At 42.9% G+C, this 23,700-nt stretch overlaps 1 long non-coding RNA gene across 1 annotated transcript in view; it reads left to right on the top strand.

The window, feature by feature from the left end:
• LOC117283120 overlaps positions 1–23,700 on the top strand; it is a 337,433-nt gene that overhangs the window by 229,444 nt on the left and 84,289 nt on the right. The window contains exon 5 of the long non-coding RNA XR_004514134.1: positions 15,944–16,197. This is a non-coding gene — a long non-coding RNA (uncharacterized LOC117283120). The remainder of the gene's footprint in view (positions 1–15,943; positions 16,198–23,700) is intronic.

Below are 23,700 nucleotides of genomic sequence, written 5' to 3'. Positions count from 1 at the left end.
GGATATCCTCTCTTTATGCATACTCGTTGGAACCTGTTTACCTAGCAACAGGCTGTATACCAAGCATCTGTCTTCGTGGGAATATGTTTATCAAGCCGTTGCCTAGCAATGGGTCTATGCGTCACAATGTATTATGTAGTATCGAGCCTTGGTCTTATCATATTTGTCTGTCTCTCCGCATCTAATATGTCGCAAACGGCTCACCATACATTGGCGACATTTTATATTGGACAGATCTTTGAAAATCGGCTGATGAATTAGAGTTTGATTGAAATTCGAAAGGAACAGCCTGCACTTTACACGAAGAGCGCAACTCGCTGAAAACTTATGGCAGTGGAAAATGTTTCGGACAGAAGTTGCAGAGAAAACTAAAATATACCGGACTTTTTGCGCAGTTCATGCCGTTTCGAGATAGCGACAGGGCATAAGGCAGTGAACCAAATTTGGTTGTGCCTACATTAACAAACTTGTGTTCGCTATGGTTAGTATGCATCGTGGTCTCTCTTTTAGCGTCATTTTTGTAAGCGGCCAACCTCACCTGTCGAATGCTGATGAGATTATTTACTTTTACAAACTGCCAATCATCATTCACTCTACTTACGGATATAATGAACGAATATTTTTCGTACCGAACAATCTACTGTGACCCTCAAAGTGTTAAATTTTTTCCCCTTGGCACTACAGCCCCAGTGGACCTAGGCCTACCTCCATGAACTTCTCCGTTCACTTCGGTTTTTCTAGATCTTACACATTCGGTTAGGATCACCTGGTCGCAAGGCCTGTACCTGTACACAAACACAGAAAAACGCACACACACACAAACTAAACATCCATGCCCTCAGTGAGATTCGAACCCACGATCCCGGTTTCCAAGCGAGCGAAGACAGTACATGCCTTAGACCGCTTGGCTACCGTGACCGGCCAAAGTGTTAATCTTTCGAGTAATAATGACCACCAGATAACAGAACACCCATGTATAGATAGCTCACTCTCCTGTGGAGATGTTGACAGAAGAAGCAAGCAGAACCCATGCGACCCTAGTGGCAACAAGCTGCACTTTTGATTGCGCTTCATGTTGGCAACACCGCGGAAATGATTATTAAAAGAAAACATGCTCAGTGGTTACGTTTTTGCGTAAGTCTTGCTTTCATCTGCGAGTTTAATGACAGGCTCATTAGCGGTGTAATTAGGGGCCCCATGACCTTGAGGTGAGCTTGTGTGTTGGCACTTCCACGCGAGCGAAATGGAAGCGCGCGGACTCCATAGTGCAGCCTGCGATACCGAGGACAAGGCGTTGCAACTGATGCAGCTACAGGCTGGCTGAGTGTGGAGGGTTGCAGCAATACCACACAGGGAGGGAGAGATAAAGCAAGACGGAACGGCTGAAAAGAAGAGAAAGGCGATGAAATCAATCGCATTAGACTGAAATAAATAGAAACATGTTAATCTTAAGACAGAGAAAAATTTACACTGAAAGGAAAAGAGGAGAGGAGGGAAGAAAGTGGGAGAAGAAAATAGGCGGAGAAAAATTAAAGTGTGGAGGAAATAGGGAAGGCTAGATTAATAGATAGATACTAAATAGATAGGTAAGTGGATATAGGCAGACAGACAGATGGAAACACGAGGATGGAACGTTGGACGAGTTCTGGTCTCCACGCGATGGGCTTTCACATCTTCTCGCTACTACAGAGTCCGTCTATGCGACAGTAAGACTGTCGGCTTGTTCTTTTGGGTCGCACACACGCAAGTAGCAGTGCAGCGCTGTCTGTCCAGTTTACTGGCAGCGGGCAACACTCCAGTAGCCGCGCAAGCGTATTGGAACGGCCAGATTTATATCTCTTCTGGTTCGCCGAATATGTATACTGTAACATTATTGTGAACAAAAGAAAGTTCAACTCTTTTTAAACTTGCTTATCTTATTCAGTTTGTCAGGTAGGAGAATTAGTTGAAATGAGTGTTCACAGAGCTCAGTAAGCCATCGTGCGGCGAGGGCGCTTTTGTTCGGCAATAGCGCGTCTACACTCAGGCCAGAGGGAGACCGCTCTCGACGCCTTCTCCGTTCTGCCTGCTGTTGTCTCCCCTCTCGTCCCTTCTGGCCTATGTCAACAAGCTCAAATTGTTTAACCCTAACCAAGATTATTATTGAAGAATGCGATCTTCTGTCGCCGTGTAGTCCGGTAGTTCACCGACGTTTCGGAGGAACATATGGTCTCAAGCTTCATGGTAAGTAGGTTACCCGTAAGGGCCGCGCCATAACTCAAGCGGCTAGTCGCTGGCTTCCCACCGCGGCGGCCCGGGTTCGATCCCGGGTCTGGTCAAGTGAGATTTGTGGTGGACAAAGTGGCGCTGGGGCAGGTTTTCTCCGAGTACTTCGGTTTCCCCTGCCAATCTTCATTCCACCAATTGCTCTACAATCACCCTCACCTATCATCTGGGGTTGGTACAATAGGCCAGAAGTGGCCGCAGTACAAGGGACTTAGTCCCACCCCACTAGCAATATTAATAAAAAAAAGTTACCCGTAAGAAGCATCTGCCTGCTTTACATTGGTTACTTGCTTCGTTGATTCTTACGATGATTTCACGCGGCGTCATTACAAATTTTCGTGGGTTGTTTAACGACGATTTCAATATCGAGACGATATGGCGTCGTGAGTGAAAGTGTGTGTTTAGAGACGCGACAGCAACTGTGTCCATACGCTCCTGGATAACGTTCAGGGTTGATCTAACTAACCTCATAGGGTTGGGCACTTCTAGAGAAGCCGCCAGTCCCTTAGCTACTCAAGAATTTTCCCCGCATTTTCTGGAATCCGAAGTTTCAGTACCGTGATCACAGGAGCCTTCCACTGGTCCCTATCCTGAGTCACATCAATCCATTCCATACCACCCCATCCTGTTTCTCTAAGATCGCTTAGCGTAGGTAGGTCATTCATCCAAAGAATCCAAGTCTGGAACCCTCTTTTAACATTTTGTAAAAAAATAATTTTTTACCTTAATGAGTTGTGAGCCTCATGCCCACTCCCAAAATTTGAGGACCATGCCTTATCGGCTGTCCGCGAGTGGTTATTTAATATATTCTCAGCTACTCCTCATAACTGGAGGCCTTCTCTTCCGTCCGTAACCTGAGGACGCACCATGCTGTTGTGACAAGGGACCCACTTAACAAGGTTAGGGAGGATAGCCCTTCATAAAGTCCAATGTAAAGAACTCAAAAGATCCTGTATACATTGTCATGATTTTAGAGTGCGTCCATAGACGGGATTTGGATTGGTAATTCGATTGATAACACGCTTATACACACAACTCGTAACAACAAGTATTGCTGCTGTTAATTCAATACAGCACGTACTAAGTCCTCTCAGTCTGCTGTGTCTTCACCAGTAGTTGTCTGGTAACGGCTTCCAACGGCGGACGTTTCCCTTACTATGGGATCCCAAACTAACCCCGTGCCTTAGCTACTAGCTTCTAACGGCAGCAGCCCTCTAACTCACTCACCAACCAAATCATTCCACTCCGCTAATACTCATTAATTGTCCTGCTTATAAAGTCTCAACACAGACCATACAGAAAACATCGCTCGTCTGTTGTTCAATTGTTCCTTAACGAGCCGCGCAGAAAACATCGTTCTTATGTTGTTTGCCATCCGCTACCTAACAAAGGCCGCGTGTCTCCCGCTCGCCACCTAGGAACGGGTTTCCATGCCACAGTATATCTACAGTACATACTCATATACATAGACGTACTTATGTGTGTGTGTGAAAACATAAATACATGCTTTAGATACGATGCACCTTGGGAATAGACTCTAGTTTGGTATGTCCAATTGGTATACTACTAATTTGAGTTGCTTCACGTATTTATCCGTGATTATGTTACTGAGCGACGATGTTCGCCTTCATTTGTTTTATGGTATCAAGTCTGATGGAAAGATGGGTCACTATAATGATCAGGTAACACTTTAAAGCGCAGTGGCTACCTATTATACGGTATGATTCTCACAATAAATAGTGACCGTTTTCCTAAACAACATAAACCGGCTGGGCTCTGTAGCCGAGACGTAACGTGTTTACTTTGAGGTACGAACTGAATCTTTATATATTGTTTGTGTGTTCCGTACGATTCTCACAATAGACAGCGACTGTTTCCCTAAACAGCATTGACCGAATAGGCTCTGTATCGGAGACGTAATGTGTTTCCTATGAGGTACGAATTCAATCTTTATATATTGTTTGTTTGTTCCGTATGGTTCTCACAAATGACAGCGACTCTTTCCCTAAACAGCATTGACCGAATAGGCTCTGTATCGGAGACGTAATGTGTTTCCTATGAGGTACGAATTCAATCTTTATATATTGTTTGTTTGTTCCGTATGGTTCTCACAAATGACAGCGACTCTTTCCCTAAACAGCATTGACCGAATAGGCTCTGTATCGGAGACGTAATGTGTTTCCTATGAGGTACGAATTCAATCTTTATATATTGTTTGTTTGTTCCGTATGGTTCTCACAAATGACAGCGACTCTTTCCCTAAACAGCATTGACCGAATAGGCTCTGTATCGGAGACGTAATGTGTTTCCTATGAGGTACGAATTCAATCTTTATATATTGTTTGTTTGTTCCGTATGGTTCTCACAAATGACAGCGACTCTTTCCCTAAACAGCATTGACCGAATAGGCTCTGTATCGGAGACGTAATGTGTTTCCTATGAGGTACGAATTCAATCTTTATATATTGTTTGTTTGTTCCGTATGGTTCTCACAAATGACAGCGACTCTTTCCCTAAACAGCATTGACCGAATAGGCTCTGTATCGGAGACGTAATGTGTTTCCTATGAGGTACGAATTCAATCTTTATATATTGTTTGTTTGTTCCGTATGGTTCTCACAAATGACAGCGACTCTTTCCCTAAACAGCATTGACCGAATAGGCTCTGTATCGGAGACGTAATGTGTTTCCTATGAGGTACGAATTCAATCTTTATATATTGTTTGTTTGTTCCGTATGGTTCTCACAAATGACAGCGACTCTTTCCCTAAACAGCATTGACCGAATAGGCTCTGTATCGGAGACGTAATGTGTTTCCTATGAGGTACGAATTCAATCTTTATATATTGTTTGTTTGTTCCGTATGGTTCTCACAAATGACAGCGACTCTTTCCCTAAACAGCATTGACCGAATAGGCTCTGTATCGGAGACGTAATGTGTTTCCTATGAGGTACGAATTCAATCTTTATATATTGTTTGTTTGTTCCGTATGGTTCTCACAAATGACAGCGACTCTTTCCCTAAACAGCATTGACCGAATAGGCTCTGTATCGGAGACGTAATGTGTTTCCTATGAGGTACGAATTCAATCTTTATATATTGTTTGTTTGTTCCGTATGGTTCTCACAAATGACAGCGACTCTTTCCCTAAACAGCATTGACCGAATAGGCTCTGTATCGGAGACGTAATGTGTTTCCTATGAGGTACGAATTCAATCTTTATATATTGTTTGTTTGTTCCGTATGGTTCTCACAAATGACAGCGACTCTTTCCCTAAACAGCATTGACCGAATAGGCTCTGTATCGGAGACGTAATGTGTTTCCTATGAGGTACGAATTCAATCTTTATATATTGTTTGTTTGTTCCGTATGGTTCTCACAAATGACAGCGACTCTTTCCCTAGACAGCATTGACCGGATGGGCTCTGTAGCAGAGATGTACTGTGTTTCCCGTGAGGTTCGAATTGAATCTTCATATTTGTGTGTTCCGTATGATTCTCGCAAACAACTAATATTTTTCTAAACAACATTGACCGGTTGAACTTTTGAGGAGGAGACGACCTTACTTTGTTTGTAAGTTGGTTGTTCTGTTGGAGAGATTAAGGACATACACGATCAGCTCAGGGTTCTAGCTAGCCTTGGTCGGATCCAATCGGATACCTCCAGAATAATATTTGGAAATTACCTCTACAGTAACCTGCTCGATATCTTTATACAGCAATGGCGTCTCGATAACAGGCGATGACGTTTTAAATTACCTGCAGCCTTTAAGATGAGTGCGTCGGATATTGCAGTTTGTCAGTCGGTGGACTGTACAGCATGAAAAGTACGGCGTTAAATGAATGATGACTAAAGGATTCTGAGGAAGCTGTCGCGGTTTAATTAAAATTCTATTCCGAAATTTACCTGGAAGGGCTGAGGAAAAGAAGGAAAATACTCCGTCTGTCGTAATTCGAATTTAGCGCGTTCCAAATAGGAGTCAAGAGTGGTATAGCTATGCCAACCCGCCCGTTATGAAGACATGTGGAAGTCATGGTTTCTGCCGGTGTCTGATGTGTCCTTGAGACCCAGTGTGTCTAAGTGCGCCCAGCTGATACGGATGCTAAGCGAACTTGTCCACCCGCCTTGATCCGAGGAGCCTTCTGACTATAGAGACCGAGTCCCCCTGCGCAAGAAAACGTAGGCCAGTGTATAAGTGACAGTCATTGGGGCACAGAGTGAATAGACATTTTTAGCGCTTGTGGTTACTATTTAGGGCAGGAAATTAAGTTTTGGCAGCTGCTACTTATTACACGTTCTTGTTTTGTTTCTTCTTATAATTGCATGTGGCTTTTCATTGTTTCGATTGTCTTAACATTAGGCCATTTTGCCTCCTCAGTCAGCTGTGGCCAGGAGTTATGTTTATTGGGGTTGGATGGGGCTACTTCAGGTGTTCCGCAGGACGGGCGCCCTCACGAAATAAAGTGTAATTTAACATACAATTCCGTGATTCATTTTTCAACCCTGTCAATATCAGGGAAAGTGTTTCTGGAAATTTTGGCAGCTGTGGGCCACTACATGGGCCGCCGGCTCGTACGCGGGCCTCTTAGCTATCGTGATATTCCCCTTACCAGTAAAGATCAGGCAATGGCACATTCTTCTGCGAATAGGAGAAAAATATAACCGCAGATGCCATAATCTGTCTCTTTCCAGCGGTCAGTTTAAAGTAGTTTTGAAAACAATGATTCACTAAAATGTTTTAAATTTAGATTAGTATGTATTTATTACGTTTCTTAAGCTATAATACTATCACGTGATTAAGCGTGACCAGAGACGAGGTTTGGGTTGGTAATTGGATTTATTGGACATTACAAATAACTACGACAGTTTCACTGAGCCACACAGTCCGAATATCACTGTAAATACAGCACAAATAAAGTCTTCTCAGTCTTCAGCCTTTTCTTGGTAGCGGCTTCCAACGTGGAACGTTCTTTTGCACTCCGTTCCCGAGCAGTCCCCGGCCTCAGCTGCCAGCTTCAGGGTGAGAGAGTTTCATTACGACTGGCGTTTTACCGCCAATAAGTTCGTCATGGCGCCAAGCCCCTTGAGGATAGCGACCAGATACTTTTCTCTTTTCAACTGAACCCCTGCGGTCACAGTCCTCATGTAATATCCTCTCCCGAAGAGAAGATGAGGTTGTCTCTTACGATTATGGTTCGCCTTTTGACAAGCATACGTATCGCACATATAACATATTATTGAAAATTTTTCCTTCACACACAAGTCGTCTGTCAGTACAGGCTTTGCAAAGCAGATAATGCCTATCATTGGCCGCGCCATAGCTCAAACGGTTTGTCGCTGGCTTCCCACCGTGAAGGCCCGGGTTCGATCCCGTGTCTGGTCAAGTGGGATTTGTGATGGACAAAGTGGCGCTGGGGTAGGTTTTCTCCGAGTACTTCGGTTTCCCCTGCCAATGTTAATTCCACCAGTTGCTCCACAATCACCTTCACCTATCGTCTGTGGCCGGTACAATAGACCAGGAGTGGCCGCAGTACAAGGGACTTAGTCCCACCCCACTAGCAATAACAAAAAAATACCTATCTTACGTATCTTATGCTATAATGGCAGCTTAGTCATCTGAAAGGTCGTAAGCTTGACCGCCTCCAAGTTTAAGTCTCCTTATGTTTTATGTGTTTGGTTTCACCTTGTCCTATACTGCGAACATTTTCATTCTCATGATTTTGTATGGCTTCTGCTTGTTGCTTGCACAATTTTGTTACATAATCGTATTCCTACGGAAGGTTGAAAGTCGTATGCAAATCGCGGACCGGTGTGCACCTTGAAATATTTCCAACGGTGCGGAGAACCTTTGTTTCCTAGGCGCTGTAATTAATAGATAGGTGTCTGTCGCTATTCTTATAAAGATTCAGTTCGTAACTCAAAGGAAACGCATCACGTCTCCGCTACAAAGACCAACCTGTGATCGCTGTTTAGGGAAACATTCACTGTTTACTGTGAGAATCATACCGAACACAAATAATATATAAAGATCGAATTCATACTCAGAGGAAACACATTACGTCTCCGCTACAAAGTCCAACCGGTTAATGCTGTTTAGGGATATAATTGCTGTTTATTGTGAGAACCATACGCAACACACAAATACATTGTATGAACAAAGGGCATTCTACGCAGCCGTAGACAACTCCCGACAGCGTTGCTAGGCTATCGGCAAACACGGCGTCAGGCAACAGTGGTGCCTATTGCGTAACTGTTTTCCCGTTGTGCGGCCGAGGGTTTATAAGGGAAGTGTATCAGTCGCCGAAGTGAGTTTTCAAGGCAGCAGCCTATGAGTTGAGTGGAACCTAGCCAGCAGTTAGTTACGAGTTGGCCAGGGAAGAGTATTCAGTCAAGTAATTGTAATACTGTAGATAGCAATAGCTGTGAGATTGTAAACTGTGTGAGTATATGAACGAGTGTGAAATAAAATTCGCTATATCCAATATGGCGTGAAGTTATTTGTCGCGTTATATACCCAACACGCGACAATATACATATTTTTTATTGTACCGTAAATGGTTAAAGAAGTGGCTGTTTTGCGGAAAATTTTCTTGTATAACCACCGATACACTTTGTGGTGAACGTACTTACCGCTGCTCAGTCTGTTAAGGAAATAAAACGCGGCCTTGAATATTACCACCTTCCGGTATATGGCGCTATATACTCTGGTGTATGCCGGATTTGGGGGTTCTCACATCGCCGGTTATGAAGAATACTAACTAATGGCATATAACGCCCTGTAGTCCTTTGAAATTCAACCAATGTTTTGGATGAACATATCACTTCCATCCTGATAATCAAAGATTCTCTGCCTGCCATCTGTTTTCAAGCTGGTTTCTTGCTGGGTTTATACTCAGATGTTGAAGATGGAGGTGATATATTCCTCCGAAACGTTGACATTAAACTGACTACGCGTCATATCCCACAATATAGTAGCCTTCACTCTGGTAGATCTACAATAGGAATATACTGACTGCATTTGAGACTCTTCTACTCTGAAGGTGGGGGCAGTTCCTTCCTCTGAAACGTCTGCAAAGATCTGCCGGGCTACACAACATCACATTCAAGTCATCGCTGTGAGAACCCTGTAGTCAGTTACAACTACAACATTGAAAAGATTCATCATCTCGTAACTGTAAGGAAAGCTGGCATCGTTTTGACCCTATTGTTCGGAGACAGAGGGAGTATGGTCATTGTACCGCCTGCCGTATGCACGAATGCATCAGTGAATTAATTGAAACCACAACTGTACCCGAAAGCTTTGACACGATTGTTACTCCAGGTCCCAGCTCTCTTAAACAATGGCGCAGAGAAACACAGTGTCCCACAGAGTCCGTTTTGTTACACAGTTCGTTGCATTTACTGGTTATCTTTGTATTCGATTTGAAACCCCCTACAAGCCCTCTTGTATTTCTCATCCTACTGCGCATTCAGGAGGGGAACCGGAGGCCCTGGAATAAAGGACTCGTTTTTATGACCGGCCGCTACTAATTACACATTCAGCATTTTCAATATAACTCTCTTCCCCTCTTTTACTTCGCAATTCCTTTATCTTTTCTGTCTCACACGTACAGCCAGTACTTAGAGCAGCTTATCTAATGATGATCTGATGTTTTGTGTAAGCTCCCACTTCTTTATTTAAAAATAATTCATATAAAAAGCTTAAGAATATTTCTTAACTTAAAAGCGACGTATGGCGAACATGAATTATATATGTATCAGCTGTCGAGTTAAGCGTCAGAAACCTGAAATGTTTCTTTAGAACTTCTAGGAAGGAGAGTCAGTAACTGTGCCACAAAGTGATGTAAAACGTAAAACATGTGATATTCGAACTTGAAAAGAACACATGTTTCTCGACATATCCTCCATCAACACTGACACACTTGTCCCATCGCTTTAAAAGAGCGTCGAAACTCGCAGCCTAGTCTTTTGACTGTTGTCTTAGCCACTTCCGCAACTCCTTTTCAACCTCTTCGTCATAAGCGAAACGTTTGCCACCCAGGTGGTAACCGCTTTACGCAGCAAACACTTCATCGTAAGCAAGAAATATTTCTTTATTAAATCCTTGGCCTTTAGTCCTTTTGCTCACAAAAACTCACAACAGAACGCTGCTCTTCGGTATGATACTCCTCAATCAAGGTAGCCAATTTCACTACTGAAACCAGAATAAGAATAAAAAGGTATTAATTCCCGGTCAGGGAAAGAATGAACACATGTTTTATTCCACCCGGGTGACTAGCATTTGCCGTTCCAATGCATGCCTTCCCTCGCCTCCGCCAAATGTACCCTGTAATATGCCTTGCGTTCTGTCTACAATTTCTCTTTGTGTTCTCATTTGTCGTTGGTAATGACGAAGGGAACATGCGCAATGCAGACATGGCTGCTGGCTTGAACTCTCACTGTCAGTGTTCATTCTTTCACTGATCCAAGTGTAATTACGGCCATAAAGCTTGGCTTAGGCAGTTCAGTCGTACAGATTTGCAACCGTTGTAGCGGCGATAACCAGGTGTAGATCGGCACGCAGTGACAATCCGTGTAAAGTCTGTCCGTCTGTACGTTGGCAGTAATCCTAATGAGTGGCCCTTCTTTATGCACATGCGCAGTCTGTCTACAGTGCGTATTATAGTGCAATACTTCACACAAAAGCGACCTAAAGCTACTTCTAGTTGTTGTGTGAAGGTGAAACTAGTCGTTATCACGCCTTAAAGACGCCTAAGGCGCGTAAAGCTAAAATTACACACATTTCTTAATGTTACTTGCAAGTGAGTGTTCATATACAGGCCCCTATTGTCTTTGACCCCATGGAAAAGAATCAGTGACTAACGGAGCTTTTCAGAAGAAGACTGCAAGACGCGTGTTCCATGTCATAATTTGTTTCTCTGAAGATGGCACACATGGGCCGAAACGTGTTGTCCTAGACAGTAAACTTCACATGCTGGAAGGCGTGTTTTGTGGACAGGAATATGTTAAGTACGTATTATTTATATTGTATGTAAGATTTGAGGTTTTCACGGCGGTGACCATGAAGTATGCCGTGTTCTGGGATGTGGCGCCGTGTAGATCTTGTGTGGACCGACGTCTGCAGCCACCTGCTCACTCTGGTTTCCCACGAGCTGATTTTTGTACCCTGAAGACGGAGGCAATACGTTCCTCCGAAACATCGGTTCACACAAGATCTACACGGCACCACATCCCAGAAGACGGCATTCTTCATGCATATTGAAAACTATAATGTAGAACACAGAACTGTCAACGGTGCGAAATAAGATTTAAATTGCGACCTAAGTATGTCTGCCTGGCTTCTTTATGTTGAGTAGACGTTTCGGTTACACAAGGTGTGCCACAATACATGAAATCGTACATATAAAAATAAAGAATTTTAAATACCTGAATCATTATTTGATTGTAGTATGTTTAAACTAATATTCTGTTAAAATTTATTTATATAAATCCAGGATTGTCATGGCAAAAGCTGCATTTAGCAAGAAGAAGAATCTTTTTACCAGCAAATTCGACTTAAATTTGAGAAAGAAACTAGTGAAATCCTTTATTTGGAGCATTGCTTCTTATGGGGCTGAAACTTGGACACTTAGGGCAGAAACACCTGGAAAGTTTTGAAATGTGGTGTTGGAGAAGGATGGAGAAGATTAGTTGGACCGATTATGTGAGAAATGAAGAAGTGTTATTTAGAGTGAGTGAGCAGAGGAATATCCTACACGAAATAAGAAAACGGAAGGCTAATTGGATTGGTCATATCTTAGGCGGTAACTGCCTTCTTAAAGAAGTTATTGAAGGAAAGATAGACGGGAGGATAGAAGTGACCAGAAGACGATGAAGAAGACGTAAGAAGATGCTGGATGACCTTGGGGACAGAAGAGGATATTTTCATTTGAAGAAGAAAGCTCTAGATCGCATCAAATGGAGGAACTGTTTTGGAAGAGACTGTGTACCTGTCGTCTTGACTGATTACAGATGAATGAATATATATTATGTGACATGTAGAACCATTGTCAAGTAACAGCTGTGTAAACAGGCGACATTACAGTAGCCAGTGCTAGGGAACAGCTCTATGGACATGTTTCCCCTGAAGTGAGAGAACACACAATAAAGGAAGAAACGTTTTCTCTACGGTCTTTGGTGCTTAATCAATTAAGAACAGGGACTGTTTTTTCATTAGTCTTAACCTTTTATGATAAAAATGTAACTCAGATATTTTAAGTCGTTTATTTTTTTTTTAAATTTTCCAGAAATGTCGTGGAATTTGAGGTCCTGGAAATTGGGCCCTAATGTAGATTTTGGTCTAAAAACCTGAAACGAAAGAAGAGTAGAGTGCCATTGTGTCCCTGGGGGATTGATATTCAAATTATTTATTAAGATATTGGTGTGAGCTTGTGGGCTGGATTCAGCTGGCTCGGGATAGGGACCTGTTTCGACTTTTGTGGACACAATATTCAATCATTACTGCCATTAAAGGGGCTAAATTTTGTCAGTAGCTGAGCTATTGTTGGGACCAGTGGGTCCTGTGGGGACTCTTGTATCTTCAAGAACTGCACTTTTCTCAGTTTCCTAGGTAACAACGCTGGCGACAATGGTATGATTAATGAATATGGAGCAGTTTGTGGAATAAGAATTGGCAGGGAGAAACTGAAGCAGTCGGAGAAAACCTGCCCCAGTGTCACTTTGTCCACCACAAATCCCACATGACCTGACCAGGGCTCGAACCCGGGCCGCCGAAGTTGGAATCCCGCGACGGCACGGTCTAAGACGTCACTCGTTAAGCGAATTGAACGCTCTTGTCACGGCTCTGTGTACAGGTCATACAGATATGCGGAGTAGTGCACATCGTGGCTCCTGGCTTCAACATCGATGGGGGCACGCCGTAGCGTAGTTGGATGAGGCACTACGCTACACTCCGGAAGGTCATGAGGTCGATTCCCGATGTGATCACTGGATTTTTCAATTAACGTAATCGTTCTAGCCTTAGGATTGGACTCAGCCTGTAATAGAAATGAGTACTAGAAATCTAAAAGGTAAAAGGCAAAGTTGTCCCTGTGTTTAACTAATTAAACACTACGCCATGAAGTCGTAAGGGATGAATCTATCTGGGTGTAAAGGGTGGCCGGTGCATAAGGCTGACCCCACTGCCATCTGTGATGTCTAGAAAATGCGGGAGCCCCATGGGCCTCCAAGGCCTCTTACAGGCATAGCTTAGCTTCCATACTGATGGGTGTTGCTCACAATGGATTTTACATACAATCTGTGTGTTTCTTACGTTATGTTTATATTATGTTGTGTGTTCCGTATGGTTCTCACAATAAACAGGGACTGTTTCCCTAAACAGCATTAACCGGTTGGTCTTTCTAGCGGATACTTAATGTGTTTCCTATGAGGTACGAACTGAATCTTTATATATTATTTGTGTGTTCCGTATGGTTCTCACAATAAACAGCGACTGTGTCCCTAAACAGCATTAACCTTTTGTGCTTTGTAACAGAGACGTAATGTGTTTCCTGTGAGGTAAGAACTGAATCCTTATACATTATTTGTGTTCCGTATGGTTCTCACCGTAAACAGCGACTGCTTCCCTAAACAGCATAACCGGTTGGGCTTTGTAGCGGATACTTAATGTGTTTCCTATGAGGTACGAACTGAGTATTATTTGTGTTCCGTATGGTTCTCGCAATAAATTTGAATACGTGTTGGGGAGTGGATGTATAGCTCCACCATTGTTGACCTCGGCACTAGACGGAGGTGGATGATCAGCTTCGCACACTGGTCCCTTTACCCCCGCGGACGGAGCCCCCAACACCCACTGGATAGGAGTCTGGGTGGGACTCAGAGCCGGTCGAAATGTTGTGGAGAAGAGAAAATCTCTTGTCTACTCCGGGAAACAAATCCTGACCGTCCGTTGCTATGTCGGCTGAACTATCCAGCCTCATCCTGTTTTAACTATTAAAATGCATTTTATCTTTACATTTACCTGGAGGGGCTAAGGAAAACCCAGGATACCTCAGTCAGGGTAGTTGGTTACGCACAGAATGCCATTAACTTCTTGATGTAGAAAACTCCCGTGAGCACTTCCCACGCGCCTGCAGTTGAGTGTGAAAGTGATCGTCATCTTGTCTGTTCGTATAGACTTCTCTAAATTTTCATCTTGCAAACAGCCAGTAAAATAATAGTCCCTACCGTGTAACAGACACTAACAAGGTGTGCTGTTTCTCCATCTCTCTCTTCTTAATCCTCTTGCTTTCGTTTCATTGCTGCATGTGTATTGCATTATGATCCGGCCGCAGAAGAACGGTCTTCAAGTTGAAAGCAATTTGTAATGTTAGCTTCGTACATGTGTGTGTGTTTTTAGATTGAGTAAAACTTCTGGCAGGCGGAGTTTGGAATAAATAAGAAAATAGCACCTTGAGGGGTTCATTAGAATTAACATAAGTCAAGATTCGGATTGATGGTTTGGGGATGTTGGACGAATGGTGTCAGTGCACCCAAAAATGTTCATTTTCGCTTAACACAACCCTGCTGTCTGCATTTTAAAATATAACTCTACTTCCGCGAAACTGGACAGAATTATGAAACACGCGTGTTAATTTCTCCATAACGCTACAAATATATTTTTCTTGTCTTATACATTACCGAGAATGAATACTTATCTTTTATAAGCGATATTATTAAATATATATAAGAGTCGCCGGTAGAGAGATTTTCTCTCCTTTTCACGTCATCAGACCGGTTCTGAGGCCCACCCAGCTCCCAATTCAATGGATATCGGGGATGATTTCGTCGCGGATAAAGCGGCTGGAGCGCGAAGCTGACCACTCGCCTCCATCTAGTGCCGAATTCAAGAATGGTGGCGCTATACCTTCAATCACCCATACGTTTTCTTGGCGTTGTACTTAATTAATTGAAGCCAGAGTTAATATTTTGTTAATGTAAGTTGAGATATATCTGACAATAGCAACTATTATTTTAGGCAATTTATATCGCCTTGAGGTATTTAAACATAGTTTTTCGGAAAGGTCTATTTCCAACATCAGCAATTTTCCTCTTCGGTTTGGGCCATTAGGAAATTTAGTCTAGATTACTGGACTAATTGGCCTGACAAATTACTGTATAAATTTTAGTTCATACCTCACAGTAAACACACTGCAACTCGCTGGGTTTGTGTCTCCCTTACAAGGCCCAACCGGTTAATGCTGGTTAGGAAAATAATCGCTGTATATTATGAGAACCATACGGAACACACTGATAATATGTAAAGATTCTGCTCGTACCTCACAAAAAACACATTACGTCTCCATTACAAAGACCAACCGATTAAAACTGTTTAAGGAAAGAACCGCTGTTTATTGTGAGAATCGTACGAAACACGTAAATACTCTGTAATGGGAAATTATTCAAATTAGTGCTACGTGTAGCAACCATTGTGGTTAACGTGTAAAGATTAGAAGCATTATGTTTCTTTATTTGAAGACAAAATATTCAACCGATATAATCAGTACTTTCATTTATTGTGACGTGAAGAAAAATAAAATTTACGGTATCCATATTTTAATGTGGATGAGAAGAGAGAATTTTGACGTTAACATTTAGAAATATTGTTTCTTGTTAAGAGTAATCCAATTCTGTTTCAGGTTTCTTAAATTGGGTACACTAATTGGAGGGAACGTTACTTTTAATTATTCCGTCATAAAATGTGAGAAGAAACTGCTGTGTGTACCCCCTCCCTGGACCTGCCAGCAGACAGGCGCCTACAAATCATTCTCTTCACTAGTTAACTGCAGCAGTACGCCCACGAAATGGGGAAGATATCTGCAAGCGGACGAACACACCGTGCGACGGGCATAGCGCTGCTTTGCGCCTGGAGAAATAGGCCGCTACTAACTAGGTAAGTGTGCACCTACTCAGCTAAGTTACAATTACCTGAGTAAATTACAAATAATACTAGTAACTGAGGCCTTAAACAATTAATCAGAATTTTGAAACATGACATTCTTCTGTATAACTTCTGAAAATTCAGTTCGTACCTCACAGGAAACACATTACGGCTCGACTACAAAGCCCAACCGGTTAATGCTGTTTAGGGAAACAGTAGTTGTTTATTGTGAGAACCATACAACCATACAACACAAAACAGTTACGTGATAAGTACCGCTGTTGCGTGACGCCGTGTTTACAGGTTGCCTAGCAACATTGTCGAGAGTTGTTTACTGCTGTGTAGTAACCACGGTATCCATTGTTACGTTACTGTGGGAAGCGCCGCCACGTCACCGCGGCAACGGCCGCCTGACACAGCCACTCCTCTGTTACGTCACTGCGGGGGGGGTTACCGAGCGTTGCGTGATAATGGAAGGGGTGGGGGTATGTGACGTCACTCGCGAGCCCGCGGAGTTCACGTGACCCCTACTTCCCGTTGCGCCATCCACGTTACAGTAATAAACTGCAGAATTTGTAAACAGGAAGAGAATTGGAGCAACAGATATCATCTTAATAAATAATTATTGTTTCGTAAAGGAGCATTTGGATGCTGTAAGACATAATTGAATTGTCGACTACTTTGAAGGAGTTTAATGCGTCGAAGTCGCAAATTTGGTAATTCTTCTTTGAGGGGAAAAACTGTAATAATTATTTAAAAGAGAAATTTCTGAAAACCATTGCAACAGATCGGCATACGGGAGAATGGAAAATAGTAAATTGAAATAAGTGTCAAAATTAGCCAAATCATACGAAGTAACTCCAAATAACAAAACACTACTACAGAAGCTAACACTCTTTCTGCTCACCAAGAAACACCCAGCAATAATAGAACTCGAAAGTTCATTACCCTGCTCACGAGAGGTTACATCGTCTGACTCCATGGAGCTGCTTCTTTCCTGAGAAGCTAGCAGTGACTCGTCTACTTAAGAAATTACCAGCATTTTATGGAACTCTAAGGCCCATTGTCGTGTAACCTCCTTCTTTAGAGAGACGAATCCAATCCATACCCTCCCATTCTATCTCCATGAATACATTTTAGTATTATCCTCCCGTCTGAGCGTAGGTCTTCCAAGGGATTAATTTCATCCTCTTTTTCGTACCAGAATTCTGTTTACTTACCTTATCTCCTCTATGCTAGCACAAGATCCACCCACGTCATCTTTTTTCATTTTTTTACCATGATTATTATTCGGCAGCGAGTATGAATTATGAAGATCCTCTTCATGCAATCTGCTCCATTCTCTTAGGCCCAAATATTCTCCTCAATACCCTGTTCCTCTCTTGAAGCGGGAGACAAGAAATCTCAAGAAATAAGAGCAGCCACTTGGTTGAAATCTTGCATTTGTTTCGTAGAAGAGCTACAATTTTAAAATATTGTAGCATGTAGACCCGTTGCTAAATAATGGCTCTGTAAACAACGCCCGTTGCTAGGCAATAAATTTATAACATGCACCAATGCACTAAATGTGAAGTGGTTTTCTCTGCACGGTCCTTGCTACAGCTGCGTGATGAAACGATAGAAGAACTGTTAGAAGTGTTTTCAATGCGGTCCATGCGGAGGTGTTATAAATAGGACAAATCTAGAGTTTAGTTAGTTGTGAGACAGTCGCCGGCCAATGAGTACGTGAACACGGATGTTGAAGAATCTACAGCATTGAAAGCCGTTGCCAGACAATGACCGGTGAAGACACAAGAGACTGAGAAGATTTAGTATGTGCTGAGTTCAAATGCAGAGTGTGTGCATTAGCGACAGCACTGTAGTTACGATATGTAAATATTCAATAAATCCAGATGGAATTATTAATGAATGTAGAAGCAGTTGGTTAAATAAGAATTGGCAGGAAAATCCAAGTATCTGCCCCAGTGCCACTTTGTGCGCCACAAAACCCAGATGACCTGCCAGATCCTGCAGGCTGAGCTGTAGCATGTCTGTTAAGCAATGGATTTAAATTATTTACGCAACTGGTATTGAAATATACGTATGTGTTACCATTATATTCTTGTTAAACAGATCAATCTTGTTTAACACTGGCGCCTCGGCCAATTATTTAGCTCTGATCATGCGCGAACGACTCTGTGTAGCTTCAGGGCACATGGCGTTTGCAGTAAACATCGCTGTGTGACGTGGTGGGCGCCGTCAGGATTTATTCCGGGTGGGGGGGTCCAGTTTTTGCAATCACGGTGCGAGGCGCACAACCAGAAAGTTTGCTGACGAAGTTAACTTTTAAGCCGTTTAAGACGAACAGCGTGAAATTTTTAGAAGTAATTATGTTTTTTCGGAGGGCACGCGGTAGCGTAATTGGTTGAGACACTATGTTACAAGCCGGAAGGTCGTTCAGAAGGAATTTAATGTGTGAGTTCTCATACTGACTGTAATTGTAAAGAGGTGCCAATAAATCCAGACATAAAATACAGAATCCACAATTATTAGTCACGCAAACCACGATACGATACAATATATATATATAGTCGTTATTTTGGACGAATGCATCCTCGGATGGTAGCTTCATCTTCAGTTAAAATAATCGACCATCTCTTTTGAACGAACACACACCGTACCGTTTATTAATCTACCTTATATGACGTCAGATAGTAGGATTATGAACTGGGTAAGGTAAAAGAAAGTAAAGTTGTCCCTGTGCTTAACTGGTTAAACACTACTCCTTGAAGGCGTAAGGGGGATGTATAGATCCACGTTTTCTTGACCTCTGCTGGAGGTGAGTGGTCAGATTCATGTTCCGACCGCTTTACCCCGGCGGAAAGATGCCCCGGTACCCATTGGATAGGAGACTGGGTGACCCCCGATTCGATCTGGACGACCTGGAGAGGAGAAATTTGTTGACCCTACCGGGACTCGAAGTCAATCCCTCAGTCATCCAGCCCGTAGCCAGTCGCTATACCGACAGCCGTATCCCTGCTCATATGATTGGGTAGTATGTGGAAAGAAGTGGTCTTCACATATGTTCCGGAATTGTTTCTTCTTGTGGATTGAGAGTTGAACCCGGAGCCACGAATTGAGGAGACTCTTTGCAAGCGAACCACGGTAAATGCAACAGTCTGGGGGAGGAACCCGATCCATTTGGCATCCCCGCTGTGGTGAGGGGGTTAAACTGGCGAGGGTGTGGCGCAATTACTGAGACCGAGTGTAACTTTACGTGTTAAACCGGCTCACGGGGCACCATTTTATTTATATATTTATTTATTGCCTTTTTTACCTCATGTATACAGAAATCCTGCCACGGCAAGTTGTTGTACTGGTTTGTTTTTCTTTCTGTCGCACTCCATCGCCTACCACCAGTGTTAGCTCGTGGAGACTGCTTTGTTTCAGTGTGCATATTATCGGCTCCAAAAACGTCGGCCTTAGACACAGAATATTATTTTTTTGTTTTAGTGTCTCACAGCAACCACTAGCACCAAGAAGGCACAGTAGCATAACACCGACGTCCCCATAAAGGGCAGAGTTCGGGAACACGTCATACACACGAGCACCTTTCTCCTACTCCACCCCATCTATATCATCATCATCATCAGCAGCAGCAGTCTGTCAAGACGACAGGTCCACAGTCTCTTCCAAAACAATTCCTCCACTTAATGCGATCTAGAGCTTTCTCCTTCAAATGACAGTATCCTCTTCTGTCCCCAAGGTCATCCAGCATCTTCTTACGTCTTCTTCCTCGTCTTCTTGTCACTTCCATCTATATATATATTATGCTTCTTTACAATCTACATCATTACAGAGTATTAAGTAAATGTATTGTAGGTGGTTAGCTTGCAAGGGAAACTTCCTGTGATATTTCTCCTACATGAAGTCTATTTCATTGATTGATGATGTCTTGGGGCCATGTTCTGTTCAGTCTTCTTGTCACTGGACCGTTGGTGTATAGCTCTTCTATTAATTCGTTGTCGTGGGATATATATAATTAGAACTTTTTCTTTGAATATAACAAATTTAAAATAATGTTCAGTAATTAAGATAAATATTTCAATATATTAAAATATTGTTATCCTTTGTAAAATTTGTACGTTACAAGACTAATAGCAATGACTGCATTGCGACACGAGGTCCACTAACGAATGTGGATGCATTCTACTGATGATGGTCGCAAATAACTGAAACATATAACAAAAAGCAACATCTGAATAAACTAAGTGGTTTTATTGACATTTGAGCCTATAAGTTATTCAATGGAAATGTAGAATTGTGATCGACGGACAAATGCACATAGTACGAGTAGTTTCAGTAGAAGTTCGTTGACGTTTCGGAGGAACGTACTTTTCCCCATTTTCAGGGTCTACGATATGCAAATCAAAGAACCAGCCAGAAGCCAGCTCTATCGGACTGCATGGCGTGACGTACTCATCAAAGTACACGACGTTCTGTTTAGCTGTACAAGTTCTGACATAAGTGCTCTACGAGCAGACGTGCGTCATAGCAATTTCAGTTGTTGCTTGCGTATTCGTTTTCGCGGGAACGTGTTTCCCTAGCCGTTGCATAGCAATGGACGTCTTCTCTGGTTCCAGTATTCCGACTTTCAGGCGTCGTGTCACAATATTATAATTACATTAGATATTAATTTATGCATTTTACAATTCCTTTCCTTGGGGTCCAGGCACTTGCTCAAGTGTTCCAGAATTACCAAGGAAGAAAGTCTGACAACCGTTGGCTCAGAGTGAACCTCTGTCTCTTTAATTTGTTAGGATCTGGCCGTATGTTTTCAAGTTGTGTAGTAGTGTAGGCAGTGGAATCCAGTAATGCTGTGCAGTGTGATAGACCGGGCACGTGTGCTTTATTCACAGCTCTCCTCCTTCAATGTAAGGCATGTCTAGTGTGCTTATACTGGTCAAGAAATGGATATGCCCACTATGTGGAGCCTAGCACTCAGTACGTGTCACCATGTGTGGACATATGTGCACAACTGCGCTTACACAAACAATGCTCTCACACAGAAATTGGAGAATAATTTCTCTGCAATCTGCGGTAAGAGTAGGGTGTCCGTGTGAAGAAGAAATTCGAAGTCGATTGCTAAATATTGTCACGTGATTGAGTGACTCTCGACGGGGTTTTGGATCGTAACAACTGTAACAGCCTCATTGCATTACACACTCCAAATATCACTGTAACTGCAGCACACACAAAGTCTTCTCTGTCTTCACTAGCCGTTGCTTGTTACCGGCATACATAGAGTCTTCTCTTCACAGCCGGACTTCCTCTAACAACTGACTACTGAATAAGTTCAAAGTCATAGTTGCTTTGCGACCAGTGGTTTACGGCCAATCAGTTCGTATTGGCGCCAAGCCCCTTCAGACTCACGAAGAGAGATTTTCTTTCACCTGAACTCCTGAGGTCATAGTCCTTTTTTTTTATTGCTAGTGGGGTGGGACTAAGTCCCTTGTACTAGGCCTCTTCTGGCCTATTGTACCAGCCCCAGATGATAGGTGAGTGTGATTGTGGAGTAATTGGTGGAATGAAGATTGGCAGGAGAAACCGAAGTACTCGGAGCAATCCTGCCACAGCGCCACTTTGTCCACCACAAATCCCACTTGACCAGACCCGGGATCGAACCCGGGCCGCCGCGTTTGGAAGCCAGCGACTAACCGCTTGAGCTGTGGCGCGCCCGGTCATAGTCCTTATGTAACATCCTCTCAGACGGGAAGATGAATATGTCTGCCCTGTATCTAAGTCCTCTGTCAATACAGACTTACATATCTTATGCTACAACGGCAGCTTAGTCACTTGAACGGTCGTAAGCTTGACCACCACTAAGATTAAACCTCTTATATTTTATGTGTCTGGCTTCACCTTGTCCTATACCGTGAACATGTTCATTCTCATGATTTTGTATGACTTCTGCTTTCTGCACAGTTTTGTTATATAATTGTATACATACGGAAGGATGAAAGCTTTGCGTAAATCCCAGACCGGTGTGCTCCTTGGAAAATTCCCAGTGGTGCGGGGAACCTTGTTTTGTAGGCTCTGTAATTTCAAGAGTTAGGTGTCTGTCGCTAATTCCCAGGCGGGGCAAGCGTAAGTCATGGGTCATAAATAAGCTAAAAGTCAAAGTCAAATTGTGACTGACGGTCAGTCAGTCAGTAAGTCTTGGTGTCGAGCCCCAATCTGGAACTCATGACCGGATATTTATTACTGTTTGACAGTTACGGTCTTGCTTTTTGGGGCGCGGACCTATCGTCCGCTTTCTGTATGTCTTCACGTCTGTAATCTTTGTTGGACTTAGTAAGAATCTTCTGATTCTCCTGCAATTAAAAGACTTGGTCCTTTTACTTACCTACGCCTGAGCAACAGCAGCCCGAGGAAGAAATTCCAACTTTATCTGGTGGTAGCGACAGTAAACCTACCTGGTGGCAGCGACAGTTACCATTACAGCCGGAGGAACATGTTTACCAAGCCGTTCCCTTGCAACGGCTCTTGTATATTTTCTCATCTGCCTGTAGTTCCATAGTAACGGCTGTACACCCTACAATATGATGAACGTTTCAGGTCTGAAGATGGAGGAAGTTTGTTAATCCGAAAAATTTGTATTTAATTAACATAGATCACGATGGCGCATCCCAGAAGACCACAAAGTGAGTACTCGCCGCGTTGAAAACAGATCTTACACAAGTACTACAAATCTACACTGAAGATTGAGGCTGTATGTTATTTCGAAACGTTAATAGCGAGCTACCAGAGGTCTCTGTGTCAAAACCCATAAAACCATAATATGGAAGTTCGCTGCCACGGAAACCTCAAACTGCACATTCCATGTCGCTTCCTTCCTCACGCTTTTTATTCGTTTAATTTGTGTAACTGAGACTGTGTACTTAGGTCGCTCATGCGCTGGCACTAGGCGCGGTACGTCTCGGCCTCCTCAAGTGCAAAGTGATGTTCCGTCCTCTGTGTCTGGTGATACGTTGTTAGCCGGACAAGTTGCTTACCGCTTTGCACGCTCACAAAGGAATCAACGAGCATTTATTATCTCGGGAAATTAATGAACCTTTTATTGGTGCATTTCGTAATTTTACTGTAGACCTCTACACCAGCTGTTCTATGCCAATGGTACATGTACCCCTAGAAGGTAGGTGAGATATTGTATATTGTCAAACACATGTCGACAGAACTTCAAAATAGGGTAAATTATATTCGACAACGTCTTGTGTCGATGGACAAAATTAAATTTGTTTAGTAAGAAAATTATGCATATCTTCTTTTCTTTGTAATGCATGACAACACGTAGTTTGAGTTGAAAAGTAGTTACAGTTGAGAAGGGTGCGTCATGTTTCACCTGAGAACAAATGACACGTGAAGTTTCACATATCCCCCTGTCAGAGGGTACGTGAAGTTTCACTCAGAGACCAAGTGGTACATGAAGTTTCACTCTGAGACCAAGTGGTACATGAAGTTTCACTCAGATCAAGG

This window comes from Cryptotermes secundus, unplaced genomic scaffold, assembly GCF_002891405.2.
Source record: "Cryptotermes secundus unplaced genomic scaffold, Csec_1.0 scaffold313, whole genome shotgun sequence".
Lineage (NCBI taxonomy): Eukaryota > Metazoa > Arthropoda > Insecta > Blattodea > Kalotermitidae > Cryptotermes > Cryptotermes secundus.
Note: the sequence above shows the minus strand (reverse complement) of the source record. Positions and strands in the feature narration are given on the sequence as shown.